Consider the following 14,426-nt stretch of genomic DNA (forward strand, 5'->3'; position numbering starts at 1 on the left):
ATCTCTTGCACGCCCCTGTCGTTTTTTAAATAATTCTGCACCACCAAATTCAATGTATGTGCAAAACATGGGACGTGCTGGAATTTGCCCAGATGTAATGCACGCACAATATTGGTGGCGTTGTCCGATGTCACAAATCCCCAGGAGAGTCCAATTGGGGTAATCCATTCTGCGATGATGTTCCTCAGTTTCCGTAAGAGGTTGTCAGCTGTGTGCCTCTTATGGAAAGCGGTGATAAAAAGCGTAGCCTGCCTAGGAATGAGTTGGCGTTTGCGAGATGCTGCTACTGGTGCCGCCGCTGCTGTTCTTGCTGCGGGAGGCAATACATGTACCCAGTGGGCTGTCAAAGTCATATAGTCCTGAGTCTGCCCTGTTCCACTTGTCCACATGTCCGTGGTTAAGTGGACATTGGGTACAACTGCATTTTTTAGGACACTGGTAACTCTTTTTCTGACGTCTGTGTACATTTTCGGTATCGCCTGCCTAGAGAAATGGAACCTAGATGGTATTTGGTACTGGGGACACAGTACCTAAATCAAGTCTCTAGTTGCCTGTGAATTAACGGTGGATACCGGAACCACGTTTCTCACCACCCAGGCTGACAAGACCTGAGTTATCCGCTTTGCAGCAGGATGACTGCTGTGATATTTCATCTTCCTCGCAAAGGACTGTTGGACAGTCAATTGCTTACTGGAAGTAGTACAAGTGGTCTTCCGACTTCCCCTCTGGGATGAAGATCGACTCCCAGCAGCAACAACAGCAGCGCCAGCAGCAGTAGGCGTTACACTCAAGGATGCATCGGAGGAATCCCAGGCAGGAGAGGACTCGTCATACTTGCCAGTGACATGGCCTGCAGGACTACTGGCTTTCCTGTGTAAGGTGGAAATTGACACTGAGGGAGTTGGTGGTGTGGTTTGCAGGAGCTTGGTTACAAGAGGAAGGGATTTAGTGGTCAGTGGACTGCTTCCACTGTCATCCAAAGTTTTTGAACTTGTCATTGACTTCTGATGAATGCGGACCAGGTGACGTATAAGGGAGGATGTTCCTAGGTGGTTAACGTCCTTACCCCTACTTATTACAGCTTGACAAAGGCAACACACGGCTTGACACCTGTTGTCCGCATTTGTGTTGAAATAATTCCACACCGAAGAGGTGATTTTTTTTGTATTTTGACCAGGCATGTCGATGGCCATATTCGTCCCACGGACAACAGGTGTCTCCCCGGGTGCCTGACTTAAACAAACCACCTCACCATCAGAATCCTCCTTGTCAATTTCCTCCCCAGCGCCAGCAACACCCATATCCTCATCCTGGTGTACTTCAACAGTGACATCTTCAATTTGACTATCAGGAACTGGACTGCGGGTGCTCCTTCCAGCACTTGCAGGGAGCGTGCAAATGGTCGAAGGCGCAAGCTCTTCCCGTCCAGTGTTGGGCAGGTCAGGCATCGCAACCGACACAATTGGACTCTCCTTGGGGATTTGTGATTTAGAAGAACGCACAGTTCTTTGCTGTGCTTTTGCCAGCTTAAGTCTTTTCATTTTTCTAGTGAGAGGATGAGTGCTTCCATCCTCATGTGAATCTGAACCACTAGCCATGAACATAGGCCAGGGCCTCAGCCGTTCCTTGCCACTCCGTGTCGTAAATGGCATATTGGCAAGTTTACGCTTCTCATCAGACGCTTTCAATTTTGATTTTTGGGTCATTTTACTGAACTTTTGTTTTTTGGATTTTACATGCTCTCTACTATGACATTGGGCATCAGCCTTGGCAGACGACGTTGATGGCATTTCATCATCTCGGCCATGACTAGTGGCAGCAGCTTCAGCACGAGGTGGAAGTGGATCTTGATCTTTCCCTATTTTAACCTCCACATTTTTGTTCTCAATTTTTTAATGTGTGGAATTATATGCCAGTATCAATAGCAATGGCCTACTACTATATATATTGCGCACAACTGAAATGCACCACAGGAATGGATGGATAGTATACTTGACAACACAGAGGTAGGTAGAGCAGTGGCCTTCCGTACCGCACTGCTATATATACTGGTGGTCACTGTCCGCAAACTGCAAAACTAAAATGCACCACAGGTATAGAATCTAGATGGATAGTATACTTGACGACACAGAGGTAGGTAGAGCAGTGGCCTTCCGTACCGTACTGCTATATATACTGGTGGTCACTGTCAGCAAACTGCAAAACTAAAATGCACCACAGGTATAGAATCTAGATGGATAGTATACTTGACGACACAGCGGTAGGTAGAGCAATGGCCTTCCGTACCGTACTGCTATATATACTGGTGGTCACTGTCAGCAAACTGCAAAACTAAAATGCACCACAGGTATAGAATCTAGATGGATAGTATACTTGACGACACAGAGGTAGGTAGAGCAGTGGCCTTCCGTACCGTACTGCTATATATACTGGTGGTCACTGTCAGCAAAACTCTGCACTGTACTCCTCCTATATAATACTGCTGGTCCCCACAATAAAGCAGTGTGAGCACAGATATATGCAGCACACTGAGCACAGATATGGAGTGTTTTTCAGGCAGACAATATATACTGATGGTCACTGGTCAGCAAAACTCTGCACTGTACTCCTCCTATATAATACAGCTGCTCCCCAGTCCCCACAATTAAGCAATAAGCAGTAGCACAAGTATTATTAATAAACGGAGAGGACGCCAGCCACGTTCTCTCCCTAACATTTCCAATGCACGAGTGAAAATGGCGGCGACGCGCGGCTGCTTATATAGAATCCGAATCTCGCGAGATTCCGATAGCGGGATGATGACGTTCGGGCGCGCTCGGGTTAACCGAGCCATACGGGAGAATCCGAGTATGCCTCGGACCCGTGTAAAATGGGTGAAGTTTCCGAGGAACTGAACCCGCTCATCACTAGTAAAAAGTAGCACCTACAGTTTTTTATTTTTATTTTGACTGTATATCTGTGTTCATGTCTGAGTCTGTATACAAAGTATGACAGAACTTGTTTTGGGAAAATGAGAAAAAACTGTGGAAAAAACATGCTTATGCGTTTACTGTAATTCTTCCCATGCCTCCCCTTTGCTTTAGTAGGCACCCTCAACCACCCCCAATTCCACTCCAGTGAGACTTGCACTAGATTTAGGAGGAAATAAATGTACTACAGGGATATTTTACACAATTAGCAAGGGGGAAGTCAATATGTCTAGCAGTTTCCTATATTTGTTAGTGTATGATTTGGAGTTTACAGCTCTGCGTTGCAAATCCGAATCCACCCGAATTCTGCGGATAAGAAATGAACCAAAACCTGGTCCGGGACCCCCAAGGAGATCAAACGAGTCCCAGTTTGAATCTTCCTGTGGTTAAGAATTCTTATTCTAAATCAGAATTTTGGGGTTTTGGATTGCAAAAATTACATTACTTTAGCTGTTTTTATCAAATTTTTTTTATCAATGATTATTCTTTTTTTAAATCAATTTCAAATCAAACCAAAGTTCAGATCCACACATAAACACTTGAGGGTGTTTTTGCCAAACCAAAACACAATGATGAATTACTGTGGAATTGAAACCTCATCATATTATTTTATGGTCTTTTCTCAGTTGCTGCTAAACAAATAGTTGTGATTTTCTTTTACGTTTTCTAAATTAGTCAATTAAATTAATCAATTTTAACCAAGTAATCAGTTTGAATCAGTTACTCAATCAATTAATCAGTGCTTTATCTGCCTGCCACTGCATACTCTACATCGATTTCCCTGTACTTCCCTGAGGCCTCTTCTTTTGAAAACTTTTTACTATAACAGGTCGTATAGTTTATTAATTTGCCTTCCTGTGCTGCAATGTTTCATAGATGCTATATTCTTAAAGTAACTGGAAATTAATATTACTGAGGTTAATAATACTGTAGAAAAAATATAACCAAATTAAATAATTTTAGATGTTTTTAGCCATTTTCTAAAATAATCCCAATCTACCATCAAAATATGTGATGGTGGTTTTCCCAAAACCAGAAAACAAATACAAAACATGTGAGGGTGTTTTTGGCAAAACCAAACCACAGGGCTAGGCGCACATCTCTAATAGTACAACTTTAAAAGCTTTTTGTTCAAATGTGCTATTTCATTCAACATATTTTGGATGTTTTTATTACAGTGAAGTCAATGCATTAGGATAAATAGTGTGCTTAATATTAGACATTAGCGTTGCGGTGGCAGTACAAATAAACATTAGTGTTGCGGTGGCAGTATGTATAACTATTAAAGCAGAGCCAGATCAAGGTGGGTGGGGGGGCCCTGATGGTAAGTACCCCGGGCCCCTCTTTTTACAACGCCCCCCGCCACCTGCCGACCCAATCTGCGCTGCGCTCCCGGCTCCCAATCCCCACTACATTGCATGCTGTAGCACAGAAACCCCATATCAGTAAACGGCAGCTGAGAGACGGATCTGCTGCGGCTGCCCAATAGCATGTGAAGTAGGCAGCCTGTGGCTCAGTAATTGGCTGGGCGCACAGGCTGCAGGGAGAGGAGGCATGTGAGCCGGCAGAGGTCCGAGTGACGTTGCTTCAGCAAAAAGAAAGGCTGACTGTGGTGTCCTGCTGCTATAAAATTTCCGGGTCATATATGTGTGTATATATACATATATATATATAATGTATGTGTGTATATCCATATATGTGTGTGTATATATATGTGTATATATATATATATTTATATTTATATATATATATTTATACCTGTGTATGTGTGTATGTATGTATGTATATATATATATATATATATATATATATATATATATATATACATACATACATACGCGGTCTGATCCGGCACTCAAAATAAGGTCTCACAAAGTTTTTTGCTCTGGTGCCTTCCCTGGGTTTGTAGCCCTGTAATAGTTTGCAAAAGAATGGGCGGCACTCTCCAGGCTTTTTCAATTTAACATAGCGTCCTTTATTCCTACGTTACGTTTCGGGCTCTCGCCCGTCGTCAGGGACAATCATACACAATATGACATACAAACTTACAAACATTTATACCCTACCTAACATGTACACAAATTGCTAAACTCACTCACCTGCTCCACGCCGCTCGGTGCAGCCGGGTCTGCGTGCAGGCAGCTGACGACACTGGATCCCGACGTCACCAGGCGGCGCCGAGACAAGGTTCCACTCATTTTCTGTTGCTTAGCAACCTGACAACACGAAAAAAGAATTTTTTGTTACAAACATTTAAAACCATGATTACGATAAAAACTGAGCATACTCTTTACCAACTGTGTGTCATGACTACATTGCACTCTATTTTAGCATCTATTAAACTTGATCTTCTGAAAATATATTTAATGCAGCACAACTCACTCATAAGTCTTTAATTTGCTGCTTCTGTCCCTTATAGTATGGCAATCTATTTACTGAAACATGAACCAGTTACTCATTAATTATTTTGTTGTACAAATTTATGTATATAATTGTTATTACATGTCTATAAATAACATTGTAAGCCCAGAGTTTCATTTAACCCTTTTGGGGACAACGTATTAAGCATAAATATCCACCTGCATTCCCGTTTGAGCAGGATTTTAGCTCGATTCCCTCTTCTGGGTAGGGCAGGTATGTGATCTATAATAATACTTCTTAACGTGGCCATACTGTGCTTCGCGATGGCGAAGTGTCTGGCCACAGGTTGGTCAGTACTGCCTGTTTCTAATGCTTGTCTTATTGCCATACGATGCATGGCCATCCGTTCCCGAAACTGTCGCTGAGTTTTGCCCACATAGGACAATCCACAGGGACAGGTCAGGAGATATATGACATATGTGGTTGTACATGTAACCGCATGCCTAATCTGAAATTTTTTTCCGGTATGCGGGTGGGAAAAAGTGGGGCTAGCTACCATAGACCTACACGTTGTGCATCCGAGGCACTTAAAGCACCCCGGTTTTCTACTCAGAAAGTGTGTCGGTTTCTTTCTTTCCATGCCCGTGATGTCTAATTTTACAATTTTATCTTTTAGATTTCGATTTCTCAAGTAACTAGGCATCAACTTTGAGCCTTGGAGCGATGGTAATTCTTTCAAAAGGGCCTTTTTCCGTCATTAGGGGGCTGAGAGTGGTGGATAGTGCTCTATTACTAACTCATGGCCCCTAAGTGACTGCCCAAGGGTCTTTCCATGCTCATAGTTAAGAATATTTGGGTGACAGTAATAAAGATGGATTGTGTTCTCTGCCATGTAGCCATGATGTAATGTGTATTGTACACTATATAAACTGTGAGCCCTGTAAACCAAATTGTCTCACTGAGCCTGCGTGCTCTCTAACACCCATCTGGGCCTAGATTCGAATAAATCATATATGCTTTTTCATCTGATCCTGGCGTATCTCATTATCCTTGCTACGACACTATATATTTATTGAATATAGTATTTTTCTACTTACAAAATCCTTTGAGTGACGTCCCTATTTTTGGATATATATATATATATATATATATATATATATATATAGTAACAGGTGTCTTGCTAGAATGTGCTCTGCTACAAAAATTCCACCAGCGACCGACTCCAGGCTTGTGCAAAACCAACAATACCTTTTATTCAGGTAGCTCAAAAACTGTTAGGGTCTCCTGCCCTGTGCTGCCACGTCGTCATGGCAACCGGGAGACAAGTGCTAGTGGAGTAACCTGAGCGCAGCTGATACTCCGGTTCGGGTCTTTTGCTGTGCAGTGGTTATAGGCTCTGTGCACGGCAGGGGATCCGGTGCTGGTTTTTGTGCTCACAGTCTGTGAGGTCTGAGTGGGGCGTGGACAGCACCTGCTTTATAAGGCCTCTTTTCAGGGTAAGCAGATGCTGCTGAATCTTTGTTGGTTAGTCAGTTCATGAAAGTTAGCCAGTACTGTGTAGCTTTGTATTTGTTTGTTGCTTACTGCAAATAGGCCTGGGGATTTGGTATTACACTCTGCCAATCCAGACCTAGCAGTAAGACTGGAGTCAGTCGTTTAGCTTGCTGGGGTTCTGTTACTACTCTGTGAACTTAGCAAGTTTGCGGCTGTATTCTAAGACTTGCCTGTCTAATCCTGTCTCACTGTGCTAGGTGTCAGGGGTCAGTTTAGTGGCAGTAAGCTAAAACCTGTGCACTGCAAGTGAGAAATAGGATTGTGGAGACTCTCCTTGTGTCTATCATTCCATCTCTGACCAAGGAGTTTACTGCCACACCCGTTGGTAACCCTTTAGGGTTTTGCTGTTGCCCTTAGCAACAGCATTTCGGGTTCTCTACGTATTAAAACACAACATCTTGCTTTTTCCATCTGTGCAGTTCTAATACAAGGGAGATACCCAGTTCCTTAGCCTCTGGGCTTCTCTGTTCACTTTGTGTGTATTTTGTTACCCTATTACCTTCTGTGTACGTTATGTCATATTCCCCAGTTTGTCTGTGAGTCCATTTGTTTTGCATAACAGTTCAAACACCAGTACATTCCTGCAGACACTGGAGTGCATAACAGTTCTGACACCAGTACTTTCCTGCAGGCACTGGTGTGCATAACAAAAACAAAGATATACATAAAACAAAGATCACTGTCTTTAGTATAAACTACCAGGGAGGTTAGGCCCTGCCTCACTCCCTCTTACTTAATAAGGAACCGTTCAGGTCCCGGCATCCTGACACTAGTGGCTCAGCCCTCCGGATCCCACTGTCCCTAGCAGGCCTATCACCTGGACACTAACTGCCTTCAGGAGCCCTGACTCATGGGAGAGACTCTGCTTTAAACCCAGCAGCCAGGTGCTGGCTGATGAAGCAGCTTCTTGGGCTAAGATAAGACCTGGTCTGGGCCAAATGGATGGGAACCCGGTCCATCCACACTTCCCATCTACCCCCAGGACCCTGTGTGTGGCTTACAGGTGGCAAAGTACCTCTCCTGCCACAATATATTCTTATAATTCATCTGCCTACCTCTTTATTTGGGGCCCAACTATCAGATGTGCCCCGGGCCCCCCACAGCCTTAATCCGCTTCTGTATTAAAGTGTAAATAACAAAGGTGCAAAACAGTTTATTGGTTAATGTCAATGTCAATGGCTAATTCATAGACAATGAAAATATCTATCTATCTATCTATCTATCTATCTATCTATCTATCTATCTATCTATCTATCTATCTATCTATCTATCTATCCCCACAGAATATCCTGCACTCTCATCAGTTCATAGAGATAAATAGGCGGGTGCTCCCAATGACCTTGTCAGGTCACAAAAATACCGCAGCTGCCACCTGTGTGGTGGGTGCACTCTCGCAGAAATCAATCACTTTGAAGATCTTGATGTGTCAATCAGTTTATTCAGGTTAATCAGGTTCAATAACGTTGCCTTTAACATTCAACGTTTCGGTCCTATTATAGGACCTTTATCAAGACTGGCAATCCAGAGCATCTACATGATCAAAAAGATAAATACAATATGTATAAAATCAGACTAAAGGTATCAGATCATACCCACACCACCACCACCAGTGCCTCCCAGGCCCTTATAGCAGAAAATAGTGACATCAAGTTAATTAATTAATAGAATCATACTCTATATGGAAACAAGGATAAAGATCAGCATACTCCAAATCTACTCCCACAGGACAAGCATAGCACCTCACTCTAGAGTAAACTTCACAAATTTACCTGGGTCAATATTAGACACAATGAGTCAAATGATAGCTCCTGGAACACAGGACTACTATAAAAGAAAATTGGAAAGCTTATTAAAACACTGACCCTCACCAGTGTATAATAGGACCCAATATACCATATAGAAGTCATACCTGGATAATTAAAAAGTAACACTAGGCAGCTACAGATCAATGAGCAAAGGCCATATCGTTTTCAGCAGCAAGGTCTGCAATTTAAAACACAAACAAGATATATAAAATAATCCAAACTAGATAAGATATTCCTACCATTGGGGTCCACACCGGCCAGTCCACTCACCACTCTGCTGTTTAGTATCTGATGATAGCTGCATGCTGCACATCAGCAGCTGCATGCTATTTAACACCACCATATAACTACAGTCCGGGGGCCCTATTGAAAAGATCCTTTTCAATAGGGCTTCCGGACTGTAGTTATATGGTGGTTATTTTTAGGGTACCTGTGCAACTCCATATATTACAGTTGTCATATTAAATGAATATCTGTACATACAGTTTTCTGTATAATGTCTTTAATATTATTCATGTGTTGTTTATTTGTTTTATTTTAATTTTTTTTTTTTTTTACTTTTTCCGGAGCCACCCAGGTCCTTGGCAGAATTTCAGTGGGATCCATTGCTTTTTATCCCCCATGGTGATAGTTCATAGACAGATGTACTTTATTAATAGGTGCTATGCTTTTATGCCTTATTAAAAAGAAATTATGAACATAATTAAATACAGCCTATGTACACTATGAGGGATTTTTCGCTACTGGGTTTCACTGATATTTAACAATTGTCTCTAGTTGCCTTATTGGTATGCCTTTGTCCAATATAACTCCCTCTAATATACTCTGTTGGTTTATTAGCATATTCCCCTCCCATCTATGCTTAGTAGATGGTGCCGTCACTTCCGGTCAGGTCGACTTGACTATTGACCGAATGTGGCTAGCTACATTGTTGCTGTTTTGGCTTTCACCCATGTGCTGGGATGTTTCTTGGCACCCGTTTTTTGAGTTTAGTTTTGTCCTTTTCACTTTATGAGAGCCCCTGCGATTTGGCCGAGCGGTGTCCGCGGGACTTCCGGCCCGTGGAACGCACCATTTCCGGTCGCTGGAACGCGGAAGTGGCATTGCCAGCGGCCGGGAATGCAGCCAATATTGTACTTTTGAGCTACATGTGATGATTTTGGCCCCTGAAATCAGTAGCGCTGGTGTAATGGTTTGATATCTAAGTAACACTCTTTTTTCTTATGGGGTTAATTTTTAGCACACATATAGTTACATCTCAGGGTTAAGTGGCATTTCCTGTCCCATTGTGTTAAATAGCATGCAGCTGCTGATGTGCAGCATGCAGCTATCATCAGATATTAAACAGCAGAGTGGTGAGTGGACTGGCCGGTGTGGACCCCAATGGTAGGAATATCTTATCTAGTTTGGATTATTTTATATATCTTGTTTGTGTTTTAAATTGCAGACCTTGCTGCTGAAAACGATATGGCCTTTGCTCATTGATCTGTAGCTGCCTAGTGTTACTTTTTAATTATCCAGGTATGACTTCTATATGGTATATTGGGTCCTATTATACACTGGTGAGGGTCAGTGTTTTAATAAGCTTTCCAATTTTCTTTTATAGTAGTCCTGTGTTCCAGGAGCTATCATTTGACTCATTGTGTCTAATATTGACCCAGGTAAATTTGTGAAGTTTACTCTAGAGTGAGGTGCTATGCTTGTCCTGTGGGAGTAGATTTGGAGTATGCTGATCTTTATCCTTGTTTCCATATAGAGTATGATTCTATTAATTAATTAACTTGATGTCACTATTTTCTGCTATAAGGGCCTGGGAGGCACTGGTGGTGGTGGTGTGGGTATGATATGATACCTTTAGTCTGATTTTATACATATTGTATTTATCTTTTTGATCATGTAGATGCTCTGAATTTCCAGTCTTGATAAAGGTCCTATAATAGGACCGAAACGTCGAATGTTAAAGGCAACGTTATTGAACCTGATTAACCTGAATAAATTGATTGACACATCAAGATCTTCAAAGTGATTGATTTCTGCGAGAGTGCACCCACCACACGGGTGGTAGATGCGGTGTATGCGTGTATATGTATATATATATATGTAATAATCAGGTTCCAAATGCAGGCAAGCAGTTCCTAATGAGGATGTAGTAGTAAACCTGAAATATACAATGTTAATATAACATTACTGTATTCGTGTAGAATATGAAGGAAGTTTGCTTTTCTGGAATGTGAGTGACTAGTATATATTTATAAATACTACATACGTAACACTCTATATTTGCATACAAGTGTACTTTATGCTTTGCGCTAGTCACATCTGTAAATGATGTAAACTTGTGATGCATTTTTAAATAGGAAATTATCACTTAACATTAGCCCCTAGTATCATTGGCAAGCTAGGATTTGTAAAAGGTATAATAGTACTTCATCATAAAATAATAAATGATTCTTCCCATGTTCAGGTAACACTATGATCCTTCTTATATATTACCACTAGATGGCGTCAGTGCTCCACTAATAAGAATACTACAAAATAGTAACAAGTATGAAAAGTGCTTTAACTTATTTTAATAAAAAAATATAAAACGGAGGTACCGACTGAGCCTGGAGGATTCTGCTGAACTTCTTTATGTCGAGCGCAAACCTAATGCGAGTTTAAGCAGTATTTTGAGTCATATGGATCTCTATGACTGCATTGCTCCCAGTCAACTATAGCAGCTGTCATTACTATTATTGGTACTTACACCTACCCTGTGCTATGTGCAAGAGATATTATGCTCGGCATACATATACAGAGACTCAGAATAACCTCTGGCTACACACCCAGGAGACTGTTCTCTTTATGTGTGTACAGACAGCTGCCACCCAGTTGTTACTCAGTAATGCCCATTTGACAGATGGAGAAACACTGAGCTGCATCTGACTTGGAGATAAGTAAATGGGTGTATGGTCACTGTGATGCATGAGCAGCCTACAAATAATCACTAAATGCGGCCACATACGAATTTACCAGGCTCAGATTGAGGCATTATTATTGCTTATTTGAAACACTTTCATATAGTGAAGCTTACCCAAAAGATTAGTGCCAGAACAATGTAAGTCAGTGAGCAGCTACTGATTTGTGTCAGGAAAGGATTAGCGAGATCATATTTGGGAATCTCCATAACGAAACATATTCCTACGGTATGTGGTAATGTAGCTTTAATTCAGATATGATTAGAATCCTGTCTAACCCACTGAGAAAATCATAGTCTCTTGCTTCCCATACACAAATTTCCTTGTTCAACATGTGTTACAAAATCTTCACTAAAATAATTTTTACCAGGCATTGTATACAGTATACAAAGGTCAAATGTACTTGAAGGATAAATGCAGTCAGAATTGCAAAGAAAAAGTTCTATGCACCGCTCACACGCAAACGTCTAGTAATGTATCTCCCGAATTGATTCCCTAACTGGATGCTGAAAAAGCATTTGACCTGGTCACCTGCGATCACTAAACTTTACTTCTATTTTTCTTCCTGATGAATTTATCTTCACATTGATGACTGTAGGTAATAGAAATAGTAACAAACTGACCTTGCTCGGTTCCATCCAGATTTAGAAAGGGATGAGGCAGGGTCTCATTTACTGTATGCCCTTGGCTCCATAGTCACTAGCAATTGCACAGCAATGACATGAAGATTTTATAGGGATAAAAATGATGTAACCAGGAGAATAACCTTTACTGGTGACATGTTATTACATTTATCTAATCTAGAGATATCTATTTTAACACTCGTTAAAATAATCAGTTTGGGTCAGTCTGTTGATATAAAATCAAATATAATAAATGTATTGGCCTTCATAAAATGTGAGTGTGGCCGGAGATCTGGCCCGTGTAGTCAAGGTGGCGGCCATAGCACTTATGGGGTTAATCCTTGTGCTGGAGCACCATTTTCATATGTACTGTCAGTGATAGGCACCATGTACTGTAAATGTAACTATGTGTTTTAGCATGTTATATTTAATGCGCTTTGCGCAGTTGTAGAATTTCCTGTTATAAAGCAGTGGTCTCCAACCTTAATTGGGGTGTGAGGTACTTTTGGAAAATAAAACCTCTGAAGGAGCTACTCCCTCCCCCCAATGCGCGTGTGTTACTGCGAAAGTGAGTGTTGCCTCACAAAAGTGGGTGTGGCCTCACAACTACAAGTAATGCCCCACCCCCGCATAGTGCCAGATTCATAAATAATGCCCCTCAGCAGTGCCAGATATTCAAATAATGCCTCCCAGCAGTGCCAGAACACAAATAATTGTTATGCACACCAGTGCCAGCAGGAATGTACTGGTGTCTGAACGGTGAGGGATGCAAAACAAATGAACTCACAGACAGACTGGGGAATATGACATTACATACACAGAAGGTGATAGGGTAACAAAATAAACACAAAGTGAACAGAGAAGCCCAAAGGCTAAGAAACTGGGTGTCTCCCTAGTATTAGGAATGCTCAGATGGAAAGAAGCGAGATGTTGTGATTTAATACGTAGAGAACCCGAAATGCTGTTGCTAAGGGCATCAGCAAAACCCTAAAGGGTTACCAACGGGTGTGGCAGTAAACTCCTTGGTCAGAGATGGAATAATAGACACAAGGAGAGTCTCCACAATCCTAGTCTTCACTTGCAGTGCACTGGTTCAGCTTACTGCCACTAAACTGACACCTGAACACCTTGCACAGTGAGAAAGGATTTTGGCAGGCAAGTCTGAGAATACAGCCGCAAACTTGCTAGGTTCACAGAGTAGCAAAAGAACCCCAGCAGGTTAAACGACTGACTCCAGTCTTACTGCTAGGTCTGGATTGGCAGAGTGTAATACCAAATCCCAAGGCCTATTTGCAGTAAGCAACAAACAAATACAAAGTTTACACAGTACTAGCTATGTTTCAGGAACTGACTAACCAACAAAGATTCAGCAGCATCTGCCTAACCTGAGAAGAGGGTTTATATAGCAGGTGCTGTCCACGCCCCACTCAGACCTCACAGACTGTGAGCACAAAAACCAGCACCGGATCCCCTGCCGTGCACAGAGCCTGTAACCACTGCACAGCAAAAGACCCGAACCGGAGTATCAGCTACGCTCAGGTTACTCCGCTAGCACTTGTCTCCCGGTTGCCATGACGACGTGGCAGCACAGAGCAGGAGACCCTAACAGTACCCCCCCTCTGACGAGGGGTCAAAGAACCCCTACCACCGGGTTTATCGGGGAATTGCGAGAAGAAAGAGCGTAACAGTCTGGGGGCATGAAGATCACAACTGCGCACCCACGACCGCTCCTCCGGGCCATACCCCTTCCAGTGCACCAAAAATGACAGCCGACCCCGAACCATCTTGGAGTCAAGAATCCTTTCAACAACAAACTCCCTCTGGCCACGTATCAGAAGAGAGGAAGGTCTTCCACTGGAAGAAGGATTACTAATCGCCCGTTTTAAAAGGGAACAATTAAATGTTTTATTGATACCCAAAGAACGGGGTAGATCTAACTGAAATGCCACCGGATTGATAACCCTAGTGATCTTATTAGGACCGATGAACCGGGGGCCTAACTTATCAGATGGCTGTCTCAACTTCAAATTCTTGGTAGACAACCAGACGAAGTCTCCTAATTTGAAGCTGCAGGGTCTCTTCCGCTTATCAAAAACCCTTTTGGTCACTAATGACACAGACACAAGGGCTTTCTTCACTTTCCTCCAAATACCTCTA

At 42.2% G+C, this 14,426-nt stretch overlaps 2 long non-coding RNA genes across 2 annotated transcripts; one reads left to right on the plus strand and one right to left on the minus strand.

The window, feature by feature from the left end:
- Positions 1–8,488: 8,488 nt before the first annotated feature.
- On the minus strand, positions 8,489–8,994 carry LOC134929298 (uncharacterized). Its single transcript, XR_010178453.1, has 3 exons — positions 8,960–8,994; positions 8,794–8,867; positions 8,489–8,708 (listed from the first exon to the last, which is right to left on the minus strand). It is a non-coding gene; the product is annotated as an uncharacterized LOC134929298 (long non-coding RNA).
- A 1,123-nt stretch (positions 8,995–10,117) lies between these two features.
- LOC134929299 (uncharacterized) lies at positions 10,118–10,701 on the plus strand. The gene is made up of 3 exons (XR_010178454.1): positions 10,118–10,210; positions 10,296–10,350; positions 10,590–10,701. It is a non-coding gene; the product is annotated as an uncharacterized LOC134929299 (long non-coding RNA).
- The last annotated feature ends 3,725 nt before the right edge of the window (positions 10,702–14,426 follow it).

The sequence above is a fragment of the Pseudophryne corroboree genome, chromosome 5, assembly GCF_028390025.1.
Source record: "Pseudophryne corroboree isolate aPseCor3 chromosome 5, aPseCor3.hap2, whole genome shotgun sequence".
Classification (NCBI taxonomy): Eukaryota; Metazoa; Chordata; class Amphibia; order Anura; family Myobatrachidae; genus Pseudophryne; species Pseudophryne corroboree.